Genomic DNA, 10372 nt, shown 5'->3' on the forward strand with positions numbered 1-10372 from the left:
ACTGTGTGTGTGTGTCTGTGTGTGTGTCTAAATGCCTTTGGAAGCCAGAAAAGGGCATGCAATCCCCTGGGCTGGAGTTAGATAGTTTCGAGCCACCATGTGGATGCTGAGAACCAAACTCAGGTCCTCAGGTTCTCTGCAAGAGCAGCCAATGCTTTCACTATACTTAACTTTTATACCCACAGGCCAGACTGTCACCTATATTGGTGGGATTTTTTTTTTCAGCTTTTCCTTTCCCTTTTCCTTCAGCTTACTCCTTTTTAAGGATTGTAGCATGGGTCTGAGGCCCTAAGTCTGTGTCCTTACAAATGTCAAACACAAGTCCCTGGAATATGAAAACAATACCCTGCTCTCACCTGTCACTCTATGGGAGACTTAGCAAAGGCTTAAAATGTCAAATTATTAGGTAACTTAGCCAAGCATTTCTGAGGATGTTCATTCTTTTTTTAATTCAGCAAATGTAGGCATTCTTAGCAAGAAAGTGTAATGGGTTATTTGTACACTGTGTGAAGGTGTTTTGCTATGATTGGTAAAATAAAAAGCTTAATGGCCAATAGCTAGGCAGGAGGTATAGATGGGATTTCTGGGCAAAGAGGAAGGAGGAGGTGGAATCTAGGCAGAGTGGGGAGGAGACAGAGAGGAATCAGGATGGGTGGTACATGACAAGAGCATAGATGAATAGAAATGGGTGAATTTAAGTTATAAGAGCTAGTTAAAAACAAGCCTAGGATTGAGGATTTAGCTCAGTGGTAGAGTGCTTGCCTAGCAAGCGAATGGCCCTGGGTTCGAACCGTCAGAGAGAGAGAGAGAGAGAGAGAGAGAGAGAGAGAGAGAGAGAGAATGAGAGAGAGAGAGAGAAACAAGCCTTAGCTAAGGCCAAGCTTTGATAATAAGTCTCTGTATCATTCTTTGGGAGCTAGCAGGATAGAGAAAGACTCATTACATGTGGCATCCAATGTAGCAACATGTATTTCCACACAGAACCTGAGAAAGCTTTAAAAAAAAATTTGCAAACACACAAAGAGCTGGATACGGATTCCTTGTCCTGCAGTCTTTCAGGCCAGCTGGTGCCCAGTGGTATAGAGACATGGCTCCCTGCTCGTGCCTGTGGGCTGGAGGCAGCTGTCAGAGCAGCACAGCAGCTGGTGTGGCCATCAAGGTTTGTCTTGTGGTCAGAGATTTCTGCAGGCTTGAAGTACAGATCAAGAAAACCTTTAAACAGATACAGTAAAAAATGGGTATAGACAGTCATAGAAAAAACAAATAGCTTAAAAATAACTAAGTAAAGTCTTTAAAGAGAGAGTAAAGTAATATAAAAAGAATAAGCCACATAAAGATAGAAAATACATGGGGTGTCTGGATCATATAGTGCTTTGCTGACTTTGAATTTTTTAAATACTAATGAACAAAACACCATAGCTGCTAAGAGCACTGGATTATGGAAACTGCTAAATTACACCAAACTTAACTTCAAAATGGAAGTCAGAAAATATGTGGCATTGGGGGAGAGGTTGTGCCTTTGTTTCCACAGGAAACAAAAAGTTATGGTTCTCTTCAAAATTAATGAAGATCAGAATTGATCAGGGGAGACTTCCTGAAAATCTTGGCTACAAACATAAAAAAAGAAACCAAGAAAGACTACAGGACAGGTGACATATATGCTGATCCCTCTACATGGGAACAGCTCTGGAGACTGGATGAGACCTGATAAATCTTGTTGCCGACAGAGTCCTCATGACCTCTTCTTACATGTCATCCTTTCATAGGGCATGGATAGAGGTTTGGTTATACAGTACAAATGGACTTATAAAGTTGACAGATGCCTTTTACCTGCTCAAACACAGAGCAAAAAAAATCATCTTTAACTGACTTGTGCACACTGCACATTCCATACTTGTGTTAACGTAGATATGTATGTTACCTTTAAAAGTTTGTGTGTATTTTCAGAAAGAAAAAAGGACCAAACTGTAGTAGGAATTTTAATAGGTCTTATTAATAAGATCAAACCCGAGGCCGGTTATTGGGGTGAACGCTGGAAGATCAGAGAAGCAGAACAAGCAAGCCAGTTTCCTCACCTTGCCAGTTCCTCAGCTGGTCTTGTTTCCTCAGACTGCAAGCTTCTGTGTCCTCGTCCCAATGGCTCTCAGCTGAACTGTGCTGCTCCAAAGCCTGAATGCTTAACCAGCCAAATGCTTAATTAACTTAGTTCCCGGTCCTCACTCCTTATATACCTTTCTGCTGTCTGCTATCACTCCCTGGGATTAAAGGCTGGATTTCTGGGATTAAAGGCAATGTCGCCATGCCTAGCTGTTTCTAAAGTGGCCTTGAACTCAGAGATCCGCTAGCTCTGCCTCCCAAGTGCTGGGAGGCTTAAAGGCATGCACCACCACCGCCCAACTTCTGCTATGGCTTGTTCTGACCCATTTTCTAGCCACCATTTCTGGCTCTGTTCTAGTGGCTGTCTGTTCTCTGACCCCAGATAAGTTTATTTTGGGGAACACACAATATTTGGGGGGAACACAATACCACACCAAACACCAATAAAGAAGATAAGTAACCCAGATGATCCAGTCTCTCAGAATGCCTCTGTTTCAGTTTCCTCAAAAATCTATATCCAGGGCTGGGCGATGGTGGCAAACACCTTTAATTCTAGCACTCAGGAGGCAGAGGCAGGTGGATCTATGTGAGTTCAAGGCCAGCCTGGGCTACAGAGTGAGTTCCAGAAAAGGTGCCAAAGCTACACAGAGAAACCCTGTCTCGGGGGAAAAAAATCTATATCCAGAACAACTTCAAAGCTGCTAGCTGAGATGGTCCAGCCTCACAAACTACTCTAGTCAGGACTTCAGATAACCCTGCACTTTCCCATCACACAGAGACTGGACAACAAACGAAGCAGCCAGCTCTCCAGGATTTGACCATTATCCCAATTTTCTCAGGGTTCCCTAGAGATGCCAGTGGAAGCAGTCTAGAGAACATGAAGCCCACATTCCCAAGAGGTAGAGTGGGTGGGGTTTGGTTATTTGGTGGGTTATAAATGTTTATCATTGTTTAGGGGGTTTGGTTACAAGTTGTTATTATTGGTAATGGTCAAGAAAAAAGCTGAACAAAGCTTAGAATCAGGGATCTCTTTCTGAAGGGAAAGGGGGCAAATATAATACAGAAATGATGGGATAAAAGGGTGGATTGTTGAGCCTACTTTTGAACAACCACTGGTCTCAGATATTTTACATTGGTATAGATTTTTGTATATTCATACAAATTTAAGGTTATTTTTGTTATGCTGTATATATGTTGCTATTCTTGTTTAAGGTATTGTACCAATGCAGCTTATTTTAAAATGTAATATAAATTTCTAGTCCTTCAAAGTTATTACTACAAACTATTTAGGATAATTAAGAAATACATGAGCTGGGCAGTGGTGGCGCACACCTTTAATCCCAGCACTCTGGAGGCAGAGCCAGGCGGATCTCTGTGAGTTCAAGGACAGCCTGGGCTACCAAGTGAGTTCCAGGAAAGGTGCAAAGCTACACAGAGAAACCCTGTCTCCAAAAACAAAAACAAAAAAAAAAAAAAGAAAGAAAGAAAAGAAAAGAAATACAGGTTACAGGTTAGTAGTTAGTCATCTAACAATCAAATTTGTGGTCATGTTAGGTATGCTTTCAAGGTCAAACAGAGATATATTTTAGATAGACTGATAGTCTTCAAACACTTCAGAGGCCTACAGAATATGGCATTTAAGATATTTTAATAACCTAAGGCTTTTTATGACAGTAAGACACATCTTCTCCTGGCAGTACCAATTTACTTCAAAAAAAGATGATGGGCATCGAAGAACCTCCATATGGAGCTTGCTTTTATTGTGGAAAAGTTAGCCACTGGGCAAGAAACTGCCCTTGCCTCAACTGCTGTCAGAATGCTGTCCAAATTGAATGAGCAGGGCACAAAAGAAAGTGACTGCCAAACATTACCAAGACAAGTTAGAACAGTCCTTCAAAATTTCTGCTTTACAAAAAAGTGTGTCATGAGCTGGGGATTTAGCTCAGTGGTAGAGCACTTGCCTAGCAAGCACAAGGCCCTGGTTTTGATCCTCAGCTCGAAAAGAAAAAGTGTGTTGATATTCCAGGACTATAGGCCAAAGATGGATGCCCCAATGTTGCAGAGGAACCTTGGGTGACTGTCCAGGTAGCCATGTCTTTGTCATTTCTATTGTTTTGGAAGTTGCTTATTCTGTACTTCCTGTTTACTCAGGTAATACTGTGTCCTTCTTGGGTCTTTGATGGGATTGAAAACTAGAAAGTTATAGTAACAGTTTTCAAATGTGTTACTAAATTCAGAAAAGAAATTCACAAAATATTTATAAAATACATATGGTTGAGAGACATAAAAACTTAAGTTGTTTATTTAAGAAAATGTTTTAATGTCTAAAAAGAGTTTTAGACTGCCAATACAAGTTAGGATAAAAAGTAAATTAGGGCAGAACTTTGGACTCAACAAGATAGGATAGATAATGGAATATTTTCTCTAAATTTGCCAAATATAGACTGAACATTGTAAATGTAATACTTGATAATTGTTCTTATTGTATATAGTTTTACTATGTTAGAGTTAAACATTTCCTTTTTATTTAGACAAAAAGGGGGGAAATGTGGGATATTTGTACACTGTATGAAGATATGTTGCTATGATTGGTGTAATAAAAAGCTGCATGGCCAATAGCTAGGCAGGAGGTAGGTGGGGACTTCCGGGTAGAGGGAGGAGGTAAGAGGAGGAATCTAGGCATGAAAGAGAGAGAGTGAGGGGGGTGGGTGAGGAGACACAGAGGAAGCAGGATGGGCAGTACATGACAAAGCATAGATGAATAAAAATGGGCTAAGGGGCTGGAGAGATGGCTCAGAGGTTAAGAGCACCGACTGTTCTTCCAGAGGTCCCAGCACCCACATGGTGGCTCACAACCATCTGTAATAAGATCTGGCACCCTCTTCTGTGTACATAATAAATAAATAAATCTTTAAAAAAATGAGTTAAGTTATAAGAGCTAGTTAAAAATAAGCCTAAACTGTACATGATAAGATAAAATGGTAGATTATTGAATCTACTTTTAAAAAGCAACTACTAGTTTTAAATAATTTACATTAGATTGGATTTTTGTATATTGTGTACAAATTGTGTATATTGATTCAAAGTTGAGATTATTGTTGTTGGAATATACTGTACATACACTTCTAATCTTGTTCAAGGTATTGTACCTATACAATTCATTTAACAATGTAATGCAAATTTCTAGTCCTTGAAAGTTATTATTACCAACTAATTAGGATATAAAGAAATGTAGGTTAGTAGCTAATCACCTATTACAATTAAACTTGTAGTCAGGTTAGGTATGTTTTCAAGGTCAAACAGATATATTTTAGATAGACAGGTCATCTTCAAACTTCAGAGATCTACAGAATACGGCATTTAAAATGCTTTGATAACATAGATTCTTTTTTTTTTTTTTTTTTAAGACAATGAGACATATCTGCTCCTGGCAGTACTAATCTACTTCAGAGAAGATGATGGATATCAAAGAAACTCCATATGGAGTTTATTTTCTTTGTGGCAAAAGTTAGCCACTGGGCAAGAAAATGCCCTTGATTGAACTGCTGACAGTGTGCTATACAAAGAGACAAGCAGGACACAAAACAAAGGACTGCCAAACATTGCCAAACAAAGTAGAAAGGTCCTTTAGAATATCCGCTTTACATATAAATCTGTCAGATCTGCTAGACCTGTAGGCTGAAGATGGATGCCCCAACATTGCAGAGGAAATTGAGTGTGTCCAGGCAGCCAGCTGTTTCTGACATTTCTCACATTTTTGGAAGTTGCTTGTTTGCACTTTCTTTTTACTTAGGTAACATTATTTCCTTCTTGGGTCTCTGAGGGAGTTGAAGACTAGGCAGTTATAGTTATAGTTTTCCTTGTAAACAAATTCAGAAAAGAAATTCACTAAAGAGACGTAAAGTTTGAAAGAATCAAAAGATAGTTTTCAGTTGGTAATACAAGTTAGGATAGAGAGTGAATTAGGTACATCAGTTTGGATTCACTAAAATATGATAAATAATGGAGTATTTTCTCTGATAAACTGTCAAATGTTAATGGACTGGACATTGCTAATGTAATTATTGACAATATATTATATATACTTATTGTACTTACTGTATATAGTTTTTCTTATATTAGTTATAACCTTCTTTTATTATTTTAGACAAAAAAGGGGAAATGTGGTGATATATTGTGTATCAAATAAAGCTTGCCTGAGGATCAGAAGACAGAGCCAGCCACTAGATTAAACACAGAGACCAGGCAGTGGTGATACACACCTTTAATCCTAGCACTCAGAAGGCAGAGATCTGCTGGATCTCTTTGAGTTCAAAGCCACCCTGGACTACATGAGATTGATTCAGTCTATGGGAGAAACAGAGCCAGGCAGTGGTGGCACACACCTTTAATCCCAGTACTTGAGATCTCATGCCTTTGCTAACAGTGTTTGAGAAGCACACACGCCTTTAATCCCAGCACTAGGAAGGAAGTGATATAGCTGGGCAGAGAAAGGCATATAAGGCTTGAAGAGACAAGAACTAAACCCCTTTCAGCTGAGGACTCTGAAGCCCCTTTTCGGCTGAGGACTCAGAGGCTGTCAGTCTGAGGATTTGTGGAGATAGGATCTCTCTCACCTTCCATTCCGCCTAAGGATTCTGTAGTGGTGAGAAAATTCTCTAGTGGCTTGTTCCTTTGTCTCTCTGATCTTTCAGTATTTACCCCAATATTTTAAGACCATTTTAGATTTCATACAACACTAAGCTAAGGCCAAGCTTTCATAATTAATAAATCTCTGTGTCATAATTTGAGAGCTGGGAGCTGGCTGGTGGAACAGAGAAAGACTCCTTACAGGAAAAATTTCTGGTTATTGTAATCTGCTGATACAAAATTCCCATGTTAAAGTCTTAAGTTCCAATATGTAGAATATATTTAGAGACAGAATCATTGACAATGTATTTATATTAAAATAAGGTCATTAAGGTGACTCCTAGTCCGCCTTGAGTGATATCCTAATAAGCAGTTGCAGGAAGAACTTTGACCCACAGAGGGAATGACTGTATGAACACACAGGGAGAAAACATACACACACAGGCCAAGAAAAGACACCTCAGGGGAAAAATAACCAGCCCCAACAACATCTTGGTCTTTAACTCTCAGCCTCTCAGATCTGTGAGAAAATGAATTTCTGTCTCCCAGCCTGAAGTACCTTATTATTTATTACTTAAGCCATATGAACTATTTACAGCTTCTTAAACCTTCTTAACGATGTGTACAAAGTGCTCAAAATATTTCCTTTTGTGTACTGATACTTAAAGGATATCTAATTGAAGAACTAAAATATTCTTTGTTAAGATGAAATATTCCTTACAACTTTTAATATTTAGCTATTGCACCAACATATGAAGTAGCTTGTTTTCCAGGTTGGCTCATTGTGTTTAACACAGCCACCGACCAGCAGAGAGCAGCCCTGAATGTCTGTTCTGAATGTCTACTTCACATCCTCACAGTCACCAAGCATGCTCATGCTTCACCCTGACCCAATGTGAGGCTCAGAATTCTTGGTGCTGCCATTGTTTATTTGTTTGGTTTTGATTTAGTTGAGTTCTCAATATTTAGCCCTGGCTGATCTAGAACTCTCCATGTAGACCAGGCTAGCTGCTGACTCACAGAGATCCACCTCTCTGCTTCCTGGGGGTCAGGACTGAAGACATGTGACACCACATCCAGTGGAGCTCAGCATTTTGTGACTAGACATTGCAAAATCAAGCTAACTGAAATAATCTTTGAAATCACTCTGAAACTGTACCTACAGCTTTAAAACCTCTGATCTAATCAGTGTCAGCCACAGTCAGGGAAGACAAAAGGCGGGCTGCACTATGTCAGGAGTCGTACCTTAGGTCGCTCCTCTCAGGACTGGGGCCTTTGCCTACCATTAGACACTGTCCTATATGGTTTATTTCAGAGCACAAAGTATTTTGCATTTCCTGCTGTGGGACATCAGCACAGACTGATACCATAGCCTTTGCTCTATATGGCTTCACCTCCTCTCCATTCATGTATTATGTTGCAGTCTCATGGCTTTCTTCTGGATTCATGAAGCTCTTCTTTCTAGTACACACCCACCCAAATCATACTAATTTTCCCATTAAGTATCACTTCTTCCAAATCCCAGTCTAAATCAAGTTCCCCTCTTGGCCAACCATTGAGCTCTACATTATCAGTTAGGATATCCTTGGTTACCAGTAAAGAAAGACCAAACAGCTAACAGGGACTTTCATATTCTGGAGGCTTTGGGACATGCAGGATAACAGCTACCATCTATCACCCATTATGGTGTGTATTTTATGTGATTTGTCATGTAATGAACAGAATTTACTGTAGTGTCCAAAACAGTATTCATTAACTGCATATGAGGACACTTGAAATATGGCTAATCCAAGTGGAAGGTTGAATATTAGTTAATTCATTGAAATTATGGAAAAATGAGGTATATGACTTCTTTTCCAACTATAAATGTTAGGAAATATAAATATTGACCCAAATAAAGTTAAACAACTAAGTTAAGTATATATGCTTAAAATACATGCTGGATTTCCAAGAACTAATAGAAAAAATGTAACTTGTAACTCAACTTTAATATTGACCATTAGTTGAAATAATAGTATCCTGGATTTATTGAGTTTAAATAAAATGTATTACTAAAATTAATTTCATCTGGCTTTTATGTTTTAATATAGCAGCTAAATTTTTTTTTAAGTTATGATGGGCATGATGGCACACCCCTTTAATCCTAGCATTGGGAAGTCAGAGCTAGATGGATCTTTGTGAGTTTGAGACCAACCTAATCTACTTAGTGAGCTACAGGCCATTCAAGGCTACATAGCAAGACCTGGCCTTAAAAAAAAAAACAAAAAACAAACAAACAAACAAACAAAAACTTTTAAAATTACATATGTAGACAGAGCTCAGACCCCCCTCAGGGAAGAACATGGGAGTCCTGGGAGAACTCGCCTCCTTCCAAGGTATCTGGCAGTGTGGCTCTGAGTTTTTCCTCTCGGATGGGCTATGAACACACCAGTGAAAGAAGTATGCCAAGGTCTTTTCACACCCTCTCTGGAACGAGGCTGCAGTGACTAAAGGGAAAATGGAACACCTGTATATTTCATGCTTAAAAATTCTTTAAAGAAATCCTTGTTCTCTTGGTATTTGTGATTCTATAAATAATAGGGAAGAAACATCTCAAATTTTAAAAATACAGAGGTGATGTCACATGAGCCACTAATCTCTGTTCCAAGGAGACAATGATAAAGATTATAATCCTTCTTTCTCAGCTGGAGGTGGGAAAACTACTGTGTTCGCCCCTTTTCTAATGAGCTGCACCTCCCCTGGGGCACAAACCTGGCAATGTCGTCCACTGTAGGCAGAGGGTGGAAATCCATGTGACTGATGTGTAAATATTTGGTATTTAACTTGATAAACAATAAAACGAGCCAAAAAAATACATATGTAGTTAGCATTATATTTATATTGGCAAGCGCTGATCTAAACATTTAAATAGTTGCGCAACCATTAAGTCAAAACATAAATTTAATACAGTTTCTCATCAGGGGTTTTAAGGGAGTTGAGAGGAAAATCATGAAGGAATTTTTTTAAACCAAAGTGTAATATGGCTGAAACTGGGTTGGAGCTTGGAAGCAAAGTAGTTAAGAGTCAAGAAAGATGACAAAAAGATGACAAAAGCTGGGCGGTGGCTCGCCTTTAATCCCAGCACTCCGGAGGCTGAGGCTGGCGTATCTCTGTGAGTTCGAGGCCAGCCTGGTCTACAGAGCGGTGAGCTCCAGGACAGGCGCAAAGCTACAGAGAAACCCTGTCTCGAAAAGCCAAATAATAATAATAAAAAATTCGTGCAGTATCACCATAACTTCAGAATTCACTGAGCATGTCTATTTAAACTAGTCACAAAGATATCACCAGTGTGACTTGCACAAACAGGCTGCAGAGAGACGAAACCACTGCGGCACTGATAAATGACTGAGTTGGCCCCAAGAAACTCAGAGGGCCCGGCGAGGGCCCGCCCATAGTATCCGTCATCAGAGGCCCCTCCCACCGGAGGGGCGTGCTTTCGCCTTACACGCTTTTCTCCCCTGGGCGCGGGCCTGTGCTGACCTCCGTTCGGACAATTTAGGGGCAGACGCAGGCCTTCGGGTCACCTGCGGCCGACACACCGACAACCTCGGAAAGATCTGTCTATCCAGAGACGGACGCGCCGGAGCCGCAGGGCGGAGCTCGCGTG

The sequence above is a fragment of the Onychomys torridus genome, chromosome 1 (genome assembly GCF_903995425.1).
Source record: "Onychomys torridus chromosome 1, mOncTor1.1, whole genome shotgun sequence".
In the NCBI taxonomy this organism is placed as follows: Eukaryota; Metazoa; Chordata; class Mammalia; order Rodentia; family Cricetidae; genus Onychomys; species Onychomys torridus.